Below are 15,724 nucleotides of genomic sequence, written 5' to 3' on the forward strand. Positions count from 1 at the left end.
GAAAAAGAAAACTATTTACACGGGAAAACTCCCAACAAGCAAAAGAAGAAAGAAAAATCTTTTTGGGTTTTCTCAAAAGGACACAAAACAAGAAAACAAAATAAACTAGCATGGATAATACAGTGGCAAAGTGTAAACACCGGCTAACAAAGTGAATGCATAAGCATGAATGTAAAGTCGGTGAGAACACGTACTCCCCCAAGCTTAGGCTTTTGGCCTAGCTTGGTCTACTCCCAAGGTGGGAAATAACCAGCTCAAGGATACTCCGGAGCAAACTGTGGATGCCACTCTGTGTGAGCTCCTCTGACTCCCACTGATAAACTAGCGTCTGGTACTCGACTAGCGGCTCGGGCACGGGCACCTCTGGTTGGGCCAAGCCCCAATATGCGTAGATGTCCGAGGGCATAATAGTGTACCTTCCTGCATGAAGATCGAACAAAGAAGGAGCAGGCGAAGTAATAGTCTCTCGAGTACCCTGACTAAATACCAGGTTATAAATCATCCGTCTACTAGAACCTCTATCCAGAAAATCATGGCGAACCATGCTGTCATAATCCAGATATTTCTCAGGGAGAAGCATCTCTCCTTCCTCTCCCAGTCTAATGGGTATCTCAAAGTGTCTGGCAAGACGGGTAGCATAGAGACCTCCATAGACGACACCCTTGGAACAGTTGGTGTTCAACCGCTGGGCTACTATAGCACCTAGGCTGTAAGTCTTATCGTTATAAAGGCCTTTGCGCAAAACCGCAAGGTCTCGAGAACTAAGTGATCCAGCCTCCCCACGGCCAATCATACATTTTCCCACAAATAGTGAGAAGTACCGAAGCACAGGAAACTGTATGTTAGCAATTCTAGCGCGAGACACTCCTCTCTCCTCTCCAACAGCAATAGTACCAATGAAGTCCTCCAAGTCCCGTGGACGAGGGTCACAGATATCCCCAACATAAGGTAATTTGCATACATTGCAAAAATCTTGTAGTGTCATGCACTGGGGAACATCGTATCTCAAGATCTCAACCATGGGAGGATTCTTCCTCGGATAAAAGTTCAATTTTTGAACGAAAATATTGGTGAGGAGGATATATTGTGAGCACTTATCTTCAACGAACGCAATAAGACCTGCATTCTCCACCAAGTAATAAAAGTCTTCATAAAGCCCAGCGGCGTGCAAAAATTCATTACTTGGCCACTCGCACGCTCGAATTTCTGTGACTCGAGGGACTACATACTTGGGGTGGTTCTTCTCATCCTCCTTGGGGTTACGGCTTGAAGAGCCTCTCAAGAACCTCCTCATCTTTTCCTTTTTCTAGCTCTAAAAAATTCTGAAATTTTTAGAGACTTCGAAAGAAAAGTGAATAAAGATTAACCCAACTTGTAGCAACTACTGCTAATAGTGCCTAGAGACCGTATCACGCGCTAAAACTACTTGGGACTAGCTAAGTCAACATTTCTAGCTCAAGAACAGGGTCACCAAGGTAGCAAGAATACGCGAAGGATAAAGCACTAGAGCAAAAACTAATTGCACCAATGGAGGAGTCACTTACCAAGGAGTAATTTCCCCAAAACGGTTCGGAGAATGGTGCTTTGAGCAAGGAGATCGAAAATCACAGCCAAATGAGCAAGAACACGGGTTTGAGCTGCGAAACAATTTTTTTCTGGAGGTGGAAGAAGAGGATGAGGGCTGGAATGAGTGGAGGGGGTCCCTGTGGACCCCACAAGATTGCTAGCCGCCACCAGGGGTTGGCAGTGGCAGGGCTTGTGGCCCACTGGTCTGGCCCCCAGGCCAGCTCTCAGGCCCAGTAATTTTCAAATATTCCAGAAAAAATCATACTAAATTTTCAGGATCATCAGAGAACTTTTATTTTCGAGGTATTTTTCTCCGAGACGCTAAAACAGAAAACAGGAAAAGCTAAAATAATTCTATAATTTTTCTTCTAAGCAACAGAAAATGAAAGCTCAAAACAGAGGTATGTGACTCTTTGATTCATCCATTTCATGGTCATCGAAAGAAATCCATCAATGGGGTTGATCAAGTCCTCATGACAAAACCTTCTCGAATCGCAAGAGAGAACGGAGAATTTTCGAGTAGCCACTAAGTCACCTCAATGGGGATATGTATCTCCCCAACAAGCAAATCATACTTCATCTTGACACAAGGAATAGGGCATTCAAAGCTCCCAATAAGAATCGATGAAGTCTTTTAGATATCATTGATGCAATGTACTTGATATCGTTTCTTCGGGAAGTGCACCGTGTGCTCACTACCGTTGACATGGAAAGTGACATTGCCTTTGTTGCAATCTATAACAGCCCCTGCAGTGTTTAAAAAGGGTCTTCCGAGGATGATAGCCATGGTATCGTCCTCGGGAATATCCAAGATAACAAAGTCTGTTAAGATAGTGGTGTTATCAACCACAACAGACACATCCTCGCAAATGCCGATAGGGAAAGCAGTTGATTTGTCGGCCAATTTCAGAGAAATTTCAGTGGGTGTAAACTTATCCAATTCAAGTCTACGATAAAGAGAGAGCGGCATAACACTAACACCGGCTCCAAGGTCACATAAGGCAGTTCTTACGTAGTTTCCTTTAATGGAGAAAGGTATAGTGGGCACTCCGGGATCACCAAGTTTCTTAGGAGTTCCACCTTTGAAAGTGTAATTGGCAAGCATGCTGGAGATCTCAAGATCTGGTATCTTCCGTTTATTAGTCACGATATCTTTCAAGTACTTGGCATACGGAGACATCTTGAGCATATCAGTTAACCGCATCTGCAGAAAGATGGGTCTTATCATCTCAACGAAGCGCTCAAAATCCTCATCATCCTTTTTCTTGGATGGGTTAGGAGGAAAAGGCATAGATCTCTGAACCCATGGCTCCCTTTCTTTACCATGCTTCCTAGCAGTGAAGTCATTCTTATCGTATCTCTTAGATTGTGGGTTATCAGGATTAACCGAAGGTTCAATCTCCACATCTGTCGGGACCCCGATCCTAAGCCATAGGAATCCAGCCTGTAAAACATCGCATCTCTTTGTGGTCTCACGCACGGTTAACTCCACGGCTGCAGCCTTACCTTAGCCGGGACCGTTTGCGTCTTTTGACTCACGTATGCGATAGGTGTCGCTAGCAATCCAATGTCAAAGAACCCGGATCGACATGTCTAGTCATAAACCAAAGTGGCAGTTCCGCACAAGGACAGATATACATGACCCAACAAAGCAGGTGTCGGTCATCAGCGAACATAGACGAGTCGTAGCAAGCTACAAGGACTCCATTACGTCACGTGACATTTCCCCAAAGAGGACAGACACAACAGCTAAGAAGGACACATGCCGGTCAACCAATGTGTCCGGAGCAGTAGCGGACTACCAAGGCTCGTTGGATCACAAAGGGGCATTTCCTTGTAAGGAGTGCTACTAAAGTTCACGACTAGGTATTCGAACCCCATACATATCAAGTATGACACACGTACGCATGGCATACCGATATGTATAGATACATCGATGGCATCACAACATAACCATAAACATACAACCTTTATTCAAGAGGCTCGGAAGAGCCACACACATAATATTACACATTAAGGTCTCTCGACCCATAATAGCAGTCATACAAATACAAGCCAGCGGAAGAGTTATAAACTGTCTGGGTACAGACAGTGCAACTAGAAGGCACATGGCCTGACTATACTACAGAGCCGACGTAGGGCCAGATCGTAGCTGGGACACCAGCTACTCGTCGTCGTCGATGTCTACGAAGAACCCTCCATTAGGGTCATTAGCAACCTCTGCAACATTTATTAAGCAAACATGAGTACGAAGGTACTCAGCGAGACTTTTAGGAGAACTAACTACTCATGCAAGGTATCAAAAGGTATTGTGGGGTTTCATGCGGGAAGCCAGCATTTGACTCGTGGCTAGACAACTTGCACTTTGAAATTAGTTTTGACAACTTGATTTCTCGCACACGAGTCCACTAACACCACAACAATACACTATCGTGGAATCATTCCGTCTCCATACGGAAATGCCGTCCACGACACTCACGCTTATCTTGACAATTTTATGAGTAGCCATTGAAGTTATCTATGAACAACATATGTCTCCAAGTAGTCCATATCCGTGGACGCGGCTATTCGAATAGATCATAACCCTGCAGGGGTGTACTTCGTCACACACACTCTCGCCACTTATCGCTATGTGCACGTCATGCCCCTCGGCAACCTTCAAGCGGAAGCCCAGCGAGGGAGTCGGCCACGACCGTTAACCACACTAGTACCTAGTCCAGGTTTATCGCCTATCTGAGAGTAACCCGTACGGAAGTCCGGCCGAGGTTTCCACCACGGCCTCAAACGATGTGCGCAGGGTTCCCAAGCCCACCATCCGGGTGCCACTTGGTACACCGTGCTACTACCTACCGCATCACGGCCCACCTCTCAGGTCAGCACCATGCACGGCCTCCAGCATTACTATAAACACCAGAAACTACTTGCAACTCCTGGACCGAGTACTACGCGATTAATAGGCCGAGCGGGGTCATATTTCAGGGCCCAGCATGTGGTTGTATCTAGTCTTGGATTACATACACGGAACTCAGTTCCTAAGGATGGTTCCAATGAAACAACCCGCCATGTACTCCTACACAGCCTTTCACCGGTACCTTTACCAAATCAAGTTCAACACACGACCTTTGCTCATCAAACACATTTCACAATTCTGTTCATCTCCCAGATGACAGACCATACACAACTCTAAGCATAGCATGCATAGCAGGATAAGGCACATCACAGCTCAAGCAACTACCAGGTATGCTAGGTTGCAAGGTTTGGCTATTTACTGTGACAAGGTTAAGTCATGCAAAGGAAGTGGGTTCAACTATCGTGGCAAAAGCAGTTGAAGCATTTGATCTTAAATGCAATAAATAGGTGCAGGAGCAAGAACATGGGATTTATCGGGATGATCAAAAGGGTTGCTTGCCTTGTTGCTCAGAGGAGGAACGATATCCGTCAGACGGATATTCGGTGGAATCCGGGGGTGCGGAGCCTACCGAAAAGAATGGCAACATTCAATAACAATCATATGCACTCAAAATGATGCATGAGCATAGCATGAGAATGCAAGGTGATAAGTTATTATTTTCAACATGTAATAGGTTTAGAGTTGATTTGAATCACATTCGAATAACAATTCAAACGGGGTATTCTCGGATACCGGTTTAATTGATTCAACCTGATGCTCAGATCAACTTGATGTTAACATGCATGAAATGTCATGTTATGATACTGATTTGTAATTAGGGCAGTGTGTGATCATTGCATAAATAATGGAATTTGAATATTCTTGCAAATTCCATTTATAAAGTAATTATAAGAATTGAGTTATTCCTTATTTTACAATTTAGGGTTCTGTAACTTTTTCAAACATAGTTGAAAATAGCATAATCAGAATCCTTGAATTTTTCTGATACTTTTTCATATATAAATTATTTTCATTGGAGTTACAGATTAATTTCTATGATTTTTACAAGTTTTAGCAATTTACTGGAATTATTTCTATACTGGAAATTCTAATTATTGCATCAGACTGACGTCAGCAGGTCAGCCGACCTGTTCAGGTTAAACCTGACAGGGGGGCCCCACTGGTCAGCCTCTCTGGGACTAATCCCGCGCTGACCAGCCCTAACCGAGGTTTGACTTGGCCTTGGGCCCACTTGTCAGCGAGTGATTAAGCCCTGAGATGATGGGTTAGCTTTGCCACGTCGACATCCACCGGCGGCGAGGTCGTCCTCGCCGGCGGGGAGCCTCCGGCGACCACCAGCACGGCGGAGGGGCTCGGAAACGGCGCACAGGGGGCCAAATGCTGCGCGGAGAGCACCAGAGGAACGTCACGTCTCCCGCAGCTTCATTTCTGCACCTAGCCGGGGCTGATCTGGCCGGAGATGACGCCGGCGACGAGCTTGGCGGCGACCAAGGCTCGGGCGTCATCGGGGTCTTTGAAACAGGGGGAGCTACGCTCGGTTCTTAGCCGCTACGGCATCTACGCGTCGTCCTGGAGCTGCTGGTGCCCTCGGAAGGACGAGCCGATCATCGGAGGGCTACCGGCGACGAGCGGCAGCGGCGGTCCTCGTCGGGCTCCGGTGAAACTAGAGCTAGAGGAGGGGATCGACGGGGAAAACTTAGGGGAAACGACCGCATGCTCACGGGGAGTGCAGAGCAGAGCTTAGACGACTCGGGGAAGGCCTGGGGGCGACGAATCGACGGGAGAGGTCCGGCGGCCGGAGGTGGAAGACGACGGCGTTGCGGGCGTTGCAGGGCTCGAGGAAGCTTCGGCTTCTGCAGAGATTACCAGGGCGACGAGGCGGAGCTAATGGTGTGCTCTGGGAGGGAATCCTATGGCCAGGGGCACGGGCAGCTCGAGCTCGAGCTGGGCTCTAATGGCGGCAGCAAGGAGGAGGAGGAGATCCGGGAGGAGGAAGAGAACCGAGGCGGGGAATGGATAGGGGAGGCTCTAGGGAGCTTATCCCCGTCATCGCCAGCGCGAGGCGGCGGCCAGGCAGGCACGCAGGTGCGTGGCCGCGCCGGAGGATGCGGCGGCCACCTCCTGCTGCCTACTGGCGCGAGGGAGGGGACGAGCGGGGAGATGGGCCGGGCCAGGCTTAGGCGACAGGTAAGTTTTTTTCCATTTTCTCTGTTTTTGTTTTTCTGTTTTGCTAATTATTGTTTTGCCAATTAATCCAGCTCCAAAACAAAAAGTAAAAACTATTTTAGACCTCCTGAAATATTTTTCATAATATCCCCACTCATTTCCAAGGTTTTCAACATTTTTGGAAAATTATAGTTTCTGATTTCAATTTTTAAAGTTTGAAACTAGTGGCTTTTGCATTTATTTAAAATGCTTAAAGTGTCAAGAAAATAGTTTTCTCCAATGCTCATTTACTTTCATGATTTATCAGAAAGTTTGAACATTTCTTGAGGCCATTTTGGGTTCATTGATTTTGAACTAGTTTGAAATTTCCTTTAATTGAAATGGTGGCTAGGGTTTTGAGTTTTTCCTTTTCCACTTTGTTGTTTTTGTTGAAACTTCTTAGATGCAAATGCAAAGAAGACATGAGCACAATGCTATCTTGATTAAGGGTTAGGGATGTGACAACATCCTCATCATTGCTAGGTTGAGCATTATTATGAACATCACTGTCCATATTGTCTACAGGTTCATGTTCATCACCAGATTGTGTTTCTGCATCAGACGCAGAAATATCATTAAGTCCTTCAGGTGTGATAGTATTTGGTGAACTAGCATGTAGGTTTCTATCATCCTTCTTCTTCTTCCTTAGGATGACTGGGTGTATCAGCATTGATTCCTTGAGAATCTTGATCAATTCTCTTAAGATGACCTTCAGGATACAAAGGTTCCTGAGTCATTTTGCCTCCTCTAGTAATGACTCTGACAGAGTTGTCATTTAATTCGTTGAGCAAGTCATTCTGAGCTTTAAGTATTTGTTCTACCTGAGTAGTAATCATAGAGGCATGTTTACTCAGAAGCTTCAGATCATTGACATTTCTGTCTACACAAGCACTTAAATGGCTAAGCATACGAGTGCTTTGTTCCAAATGTCTGCTAACATAACCATTGAAACTCTGTTGTTTGGCAACAAAGTTGTCAAATTCATCAAAGCATAGGCTAGCAGGTTTGTCAAAAGGAATATCACTCTCATCAAACCTACGCAGAGAATTAACTTCTACTACTTGTATCGGGATATCGAGACCATGGATCTCTTCGATAGGTGGTAGATTTTTGACATCTTCAGATCTAATGCCTTTCTCTTGCATAGATTTCTTGGCTTCTTGCATATCTTCGGGACTGAGGAATAGAATACCTCTTTTCTTCAGAGTTGGCTTAGGAGGTCGTTCTGGAATAGTCCAGGCATTATCGTTGATCAAGATGTTATTCAGTAGGGTCTCAGCTTGTTCCACAGTTCCTTCCCTAAAAACACAACCGACACAACTATCTAGGTGTCTCTAGAGGCATCGGTAAGTCCGTTATAGAGGATATCAAGTATCTCGTTCTTCTTAAGAGGGTGATCATGCAAAGAATTCTGTAGCTGGACGAGCCTCCCCAAGCTTGTGGAAGACTCTCTTCTTGGAGTTGAGCAAAGTTCTATATTTCCTGCAAGGCAGCTTGCTTCTTATGGGCAGGGAAATATTTCTCACAGAAGTAATAGACCATATCCTGGGGACTACCCACACATCCAGGAGCAAGATAGGTGAACCAGGCTTTGGCGTCATCCTTTAGAGAGAAAGGAAACCGCTTAAGGATATAGTAGTGGCAGATCTTCTCCTCATTAGTGAAAAGGGTGGCTATATCGTGTAGTTTGGCAAGATGGGCTACGACCGTCTTAGACTCATAACCATGAAAAGGATCAGATTCGACTAGAGAGATTATCTCAGGATCGACAGAGAATTCATAATCCTTATCGGTGATAAAGATAGGTGAAGTGTCAAACTTTGGGTCGTATTTCATCCTAGCTTTGAGAGATTTTTCCTTCCACTCGAGAAGTAATTTCTCAGCATCATAGGCATCCTTACACGCAAGAAAATCCTCAGCTATCTCTCCCTCCATAAGGTAACCCTCAGGTATATCATGCAATTCATATCTAGGAGAGCTAGATCTAGCAGGAGCAAAAGCAGGTTCAGCTCAATAGTACTGGCAGTTTCAGAAGCATCACGAGCATTGACAGTAACTCTAGCAATATGAGCATCAAGGAATACGCCTAGTGGCATATCAGGCAAAGTAGCATCTCTAGCAGTATCAAGCATAGCATCATCAGGCAAAATAGCATCTCTAGCATCATCAGGCAAAGCAGTATCACGCATAGCATCTCTAGAAGTATCAAGCATAGTATCATCAGGAATAACATCTCTAGCAGTATCAGGCAAAGCAGTATCAGGCATAGTATCAAGCATAGCATCTCTAGCAGTAGCATCATCAAGCACAGGCGACATATCTAGATTTCTAGCAGGAGGTGGTGTCGCAAACTTACTTATAACTGAAGGTGAATCAAGTGCAGAGCTAGATGGCAGTTCCTTACCTCCCCTCGTAGTTGAGGGCAAGACTTTGGTTTTCGGATCCTTCAGATTCTTCATGGTGATCAGCAGACATAAATCCCAAGTAACTCAGAGAATATAGCAATACCTCCCCGGAAAGGCGGCAGAAAAATGTTGATTCCGTGATAGCAGACCTTCCCCTGCAACGGCACCGGAAGAATGCTGCTAGCACTCTCCGGCAATCGAAACTAGAAGAATGTTGTTGACGGCCCACCAGCGCGTGGGATCGCAACAGTTTTCAAGGGTAGAGTATTCGACCCAAATTTGTTGATCGCCGGGCAGGAGCTGAGAGAATACTCTCGAGTATTAGCAACTGAATATGTCAGATTCAACCACACCTGAAAATTAGTATCTGCAAGCAAAGTAGTAACAACATAGTAGTATGATAACAACGGTGTCAGAAACGATCTATTGACGGCAGACTATTCCTAACGATTGTATCAATGGCGCTAGAAGTTGCCCATTGACGGAAATTTTCTTTTCCCGTCAACGCCGAGCGAATCAATATTGTAGCAGGTAGCAGCAGTGTAACGAGTAATAGCAGTGGCAAGGAACAACAGTAGTGACATCAGTAGCAAGTAGCAACAGTAGAAAGCGACAGTAGTAGCAACAGTAGCAGCAGAGCAAGATAAGTAACAGGAGCAGAGCAAGACAAGTAACAACAGCAGTAGGACAAACTCGTAGGCAATGGGTTCGTGATTTGTTTGGATGATATTCATCATGCAACAGTTATAACACGGAGAGATATGTGGCTAGCTCCCGTTCATCAATGTGATGTAGGCATGCATTCCGTGTGTCGTCATACGTGCTTAGGGAAAAGAACTTGTATGACATCTATTGTCCATCCCTCCCATGATAGCGGGGTTCAAAAGGAAACTACAGGATACTAAGGTTCTCCTTTTAATAAAGAACCGGACCAATGCATTAGCACTTGGTGAACACATGAACTCCTCAAACTATGGTCATCAGCGGGAGTGGTTCAGGTTATTGTCACTCCGGGGTTGCCGGATCATAACACATAGTAGGTAACTACAACTTGCAAGATTGGATCTAAAACACACATATATTGGTGACAACATAATAATTTCACATCTGAAATCATGGCACTCGGGCCCTAGTGACAAGCATTAAGCATGGCAAAGTAGTAGCAACATCAATCTCAGAACATAGTGGATACTAGGGATCAATCCCCGTCAAAACTAACTGGATTACATGATAGATCTCATCCTACTCATCACCGCCCGGTGAGCCTACGAATTGATTACTCACGAACGAGAAAGAGCTTCATGGAATTGGAGAGGGAAGAAGGTTGATGATGACGATGACGACGATTTCCCCTCTCCAGAGCCCAAAACGGACTCCACATCCGCCCTCCAGATGAAGAACAGGTTGTGGCGGCGCCTCCGTATCGCAAACCCGATGAAATCTTCTCTCTTGATTTTATTTCTGGGATGAAAGTGAACTTATAGAGCTGAGATTGGGGGCGACAGAGCCACATGGGCCCCACAAGCTTGCCATCCGCCACCAGGGGGGTGGCGGTGGCAGGGCTTGTGGCCCACTGGCCCACCCCCTCAGGTGGATCTTTGCGCGGGTATTTTTCATATTTTCCAAAAATATTCCTTGTAAATTTTCAGGATGTTCTCAGAACTTTGATTTCTGCACAAAGATAACACCAAGGCAATTCTGCGGAAAACAACGTCAGTCCAGGTTAGTTCCATTCAAATCATGCAAATTAGAGTCCAAAACAAGGGCAAAAGAGTTTGGAAAAGTAGATACGATGGAGACGTATCAATACCCCAACCCGAAGATCGTTCCCCAAAAGGACAAGTATGATCCTATTCTCCACAAGGGAACAAATTCTCAAGATGACCTTCCAGCACAAGACCACAAGCTCAAGGGCAAGGACAAGCTTCAAGAGGAGATTGACTCATTTGAAGAAGAATCCCAAGCCATGGTAAAGTGGATTCCCAAGGCCACCACTATCTTTACTTCATCAAGCGCTACCTCAACTCCAAGGATCCCCGTCAAGTTGATGTGTGTCCCTAAGAAGAAGAACTAGAGAAGTTCTTGAGGGGTGGCCCCGCCAATGAAATGCACTCTTATTCATTTTGGCAAGAACTATTGCAATCAATGCCAACCATATGCATTAGTTCAAGGAGTCACGTATTCCCTCAAAGGAAAGCAGGGGGCAAGGTAATTAATGTATCAATAGAAATCATCTCATATGAACTTCACTCCATGTCCATAGATATCCTACTATTTGTTCCTTGTGTGGGGCTAACCCATGTAGGTGACAAGAGTAACAAAAAACAATGATTAGTCCCAACTCAAGATGATCTTCATCAACTATAAGCATCCACCACTACTACACTGACATGAAGTCTTCTACGACAATCCCAAGGTTAGTTTATCCCTCTTAGGGGGGATGTCACATCAAGGGGGAGCTTTACTCTAAGATTCGAGTTAAAGAATCTCTTAAGGTGCGAACACATTGTAAGACTCACATAAAAGTGGCAACCCCACTTGTGCTTAAACAATGAGTATGACCTATGATCAAGTATTCTTGCTTGACTCCAAAGTCAATACACTCATATATAGATGAATTCGTCATCGCCAAAGTGCTTGGTAGATACTAGAGTGGTTGTGCATGTTTGCCATGTTTTGGTTTGCCATTTTTTCGTGTAAGCATGTTGGTATGCATATTTTTTCTCATTCGAGGATATCCAATTGCTATTATGTGGCCTTTAATTTTCTTTGGCCAATTGGATATACAAGAATGCCTAAGTACCGCTCTCTAGCTGTATATGCTTTCCCATCTCAAATTCTATGCATTCTACATCACAAAATTAGAGCAAGCACTTTAGGGACACTCTTTATGAGGAGCACTCGGAGTTTCGTCTCGACAAGAGCTGACTTCCAAAACCTCCCATATGCCACTCCGTGTGACCAACTCCAAAATACCGGTCCCACCGAAGCACTGGGGTTGATCAGTTTTTGCACCTCGGTACTACTGATCCCTAAATCTCGGCCTCACCGATTTTATCTTCCATAGGCAGTTAGGAAACTCGATGGCACCGAAATTTCTAAATCGGTGTTACCAACACTACGGGATATATATATATATATATATATATATATATATATATATATATCCAGCGGATCTAGTATTTGAAATCAATATTCAAATGTCGCCCCCCACAAACCCCTGCTGCCACGCTCGTGCCTACGGCGTCGCAACTTCACCTCCGTGCACCCTTGCCACCGGAGTGCCTCGCCGCCAACGGGAATCCCACTTATCGTGGCCGCTATAGGAGGTATTCACCAATCTAGGGTAAAGACCTTGCCCCTGTTGTGCTCCCTGTCTAATTCTTGTGCATTAGGTCTTGTTTATCATCTTGCCATGGATTGAAAATTATCTATCCACAAGAAACCTCGATTATATTAGGAGAACAAAAAATAGGTTTAATCTTCCTCCTTGTGTGTCTTGGTGTCACCAGGTTAGATAAAAAGGTCTTACCGATTTGTCATTTAGGGATACTGAGAACACTCTTTGTGAGACCGAGTTTCTCATTCCGGTGAAACCAAATTGAGTGGCCAAGTCTCTATTAATGAGTGTGTGTGTCTCAGTGCCTCCAAAAATTCTAACTCGATGGAACAAAAACCCACTTAGCAGAAAGTTAAATTTAGAACTTTGAGTTCTATTTTTTTTGAAAATTTCAGTGTTTTGTGATGCTCATCCATTCCTACTATTCTATATCTATTCACACGGTCAGCTTGTCTGCTTGTCAGCTTGTCAGCATGTTAGAGTGTGAAGATAGCCATAATGCTTACACAGAGCAGAGCATGGAAGTGGACTCACGCACTAGTCTTGAGAAGACAGATTCTGATCCAGGCACTCCCTTCTCTCATGATATTCCCAAGGCTACTACCAGGTCTAGTAAGAGGCTGAACTCAGATGAGGAAGATGTTGATTTCATTCCTGCGGAAAGCATGTATCACAAGCAGAAGGAGAAAGTCACAGTCAAGAAAACGGTGAGAAAAGAGTATGCCAGTTCAGATACTGCGAGAGCTGCAGAGGCTGCCAAGAAAGGGATGCAACTTACCCTTGAGAACCCATCCTCCAAACTCACCAAGAAGATAGGACATAATGGAATCACGAAGAGAGTTGTACATGTTGTTGGAACGCCAACATCATTGTATGAAGGTGCAGCATAAGTTGTTAAGGAAGAAGAGGAAGAGGTAGCTGGTAATGCACATCCTTCCAAGAAGAAGAAGTTGATGTGAGATGATATGCCCAGTAAGCCTGCAACAAAGGCTAAAACTACCGCTCCCAAGTCCAAAACGCATGTATATCCTAAACCCAAGAGGACTACAAGAGATATTCTTGTAGCAGAGAAGAACAAGGGTTGTGCATCGAGAGATGTTGTCGTAGAAGTAGAAGAGGATCAAGCTGTTTTGAGGAAACTGAGACCTTACCTTCCACAGCATAATGATGCTCATCCTATAGCAGAGGACATGAAAAGGAGGAGAGATCAAGGGTTGAGAATGTGTAGAGTAATAGATGCCTATGCTATCAGGAGGAGGACAACTGTCGATGCTCGCTTTCACACCAAGGAGAAGTGGGATTTTTATGAGATCGTGCTATTGGACAAGTGTCTAGCTATGAGCGACATGAGATATGTAGACTAGGACTACATAAAGGAACATGAGGACTACTTACCTCATGTGAAAGAAAACTTCCGAGCCACTGAAATAGAAAATTTTGTTGGCAAGTAAATGACTGCATGGAACGATGAGATGATCATGCAATTCTACTCCACATCACAATTCTTTCCCGATTGTAGAATTGTATGGATGACTGAAGGTCACAGGTATGAATCAATTGTTGAGGATTGGGAAACCATCATAGGTGCACCAAATTGACTAGAGAGTGACTTAGATGTCTATACTGAGCCGAAAATGAATCACAATTCTATGGAAAATATGTAAAATCGAGTGCCCCACAAGTACCTGAAGACCCACAAGCTTGGATCAATATACTTTCTGCAAGCTGGAATACCTACCACCAACACCATCATGAGATACACCTTGATGCCCAAGTCAGGTGATGCTAAAATGATCAAGGGGTATCCTATCAACATGCTGCACCACATTGACACCCATACCAGGATGGATCTGATTGTTGAGATAGTGAGAAGGACTACTGCTGATCAAAAGAGATCATGCAGAGATGCATTGTACATTCAGATGTTGATTAATTCCAAGATTCGAAAGAATGTATATTTGCTTGATCGTCCACACCTCCCACTACAGTCAGAGTTTGAAGACAATGAAGTTGGGATGAACCCCAGCCATCCTAGTTCAGCTTCGGCTACTATCCAGGATGAGGCACCAACAGAGGCAGAGGCAGCCAAACCAGCTCCACCTCCGCAGTTGGGGACCAGAGATGACGAGATGAATTCTCTTATCAACACCATCCAGGAACGGAGAAGAACATTACTAACATCTTGTTGAACCAGAAGAGTCTTGAGAGAATCGCAGAGATAAAATTCCATGACCTGGATATCAAGGTGACAGAATTGATTACAACTGTTAATCAGCTGAAGCATGAAGTTGATGTAGTGCACACTCCATGATCTAGTAGTGATGATGATGATACATCTCTTCCGACCACCACTCAGTTCAAGACCCATACCAGATGTGCAGTTGTATTAGTTTCAGAAGCCACGCGATCTTCATCAGCTCAAGCATGAGCCCCATCAACTCCACCACCTCATGCACCTCTAGTGTCTACACCTCCACCTTAGAGGACATCTGCTGAAGCCTTCTTTCATGGTCTCCTGTCAACTCCATCAAAAGCTCCCAGAGGAGATCGAGCCCAAAGCGATGCTTAGTTATAGATCATTGAAATTTTGGTAACTTGTTGACAAAGGGGGATAAGTGTATAAATCGATGGGGCTTCGAGAGAGAGAGAGAGAGAGTATTTTTTATTGCTCTCTTTGGTTTTCAAAATCATTTGGTCTTTTGGATGTATTAAACCTCTTTGTGTTCATATGCTTTGATTGTTGATGCTACTATGTCATATCTTTGAGTTATCTACATGATGATCATTCACTCATTTGTTTGGTGTAATGTGCATTACTATTCATTCATATCATTTATGCGCACCACCAAGATGTATGTGACATGGAAGGGTGACCCATGATCCTAATCGATTTTGCATTTCCATTCAAATGCAAATTCAAAATAATGCAAAAAATTAGGGGGCGGCCTCTTTCTTTTCCCATACTTCTCAAAGTGACGATGCTAATCATTGATTATATCTTTTGTTGAAGCTTTGATCTATATGTTGTCATCAATTACAAAAAAGGGGAGATTGAAATCAAAACTTCTTCCAAAGGTGGTTTTGGTAATTAATAACAACATATGTGTCATTGAACTAATGATTTTATCTAAGTATATTTCACAAAAGTTCAAAGATGCATTAGCTAAGGATTGTGAGGAGAACCCCTGGATGCAAGGAAAGTAATAGGATAGGCGAAGCTTCAAGCTACAAGACTCTACATTTTATATTTTGTGAGAAATCACATTTGAGTCCATAGGAAAGACAATACTATTAAAA

This window comes from Hordeum vulgare, chromosome 2H (assembly GCF_904849725.1).
Source record: "Hordeum vulgare subsp. vulgare chromosome 2H, MorexV3_pseudomolecules_assembly, whole genome shotgun sequence".
In the NCBI taxonomy this organism is placed as follows: domain Eukaryota; kingdom Viridiplantae; phylum Streptophyta; class Magnoliopsida; order Poales; family Poaceae; genus Hordeum; species Hordeum vulgare.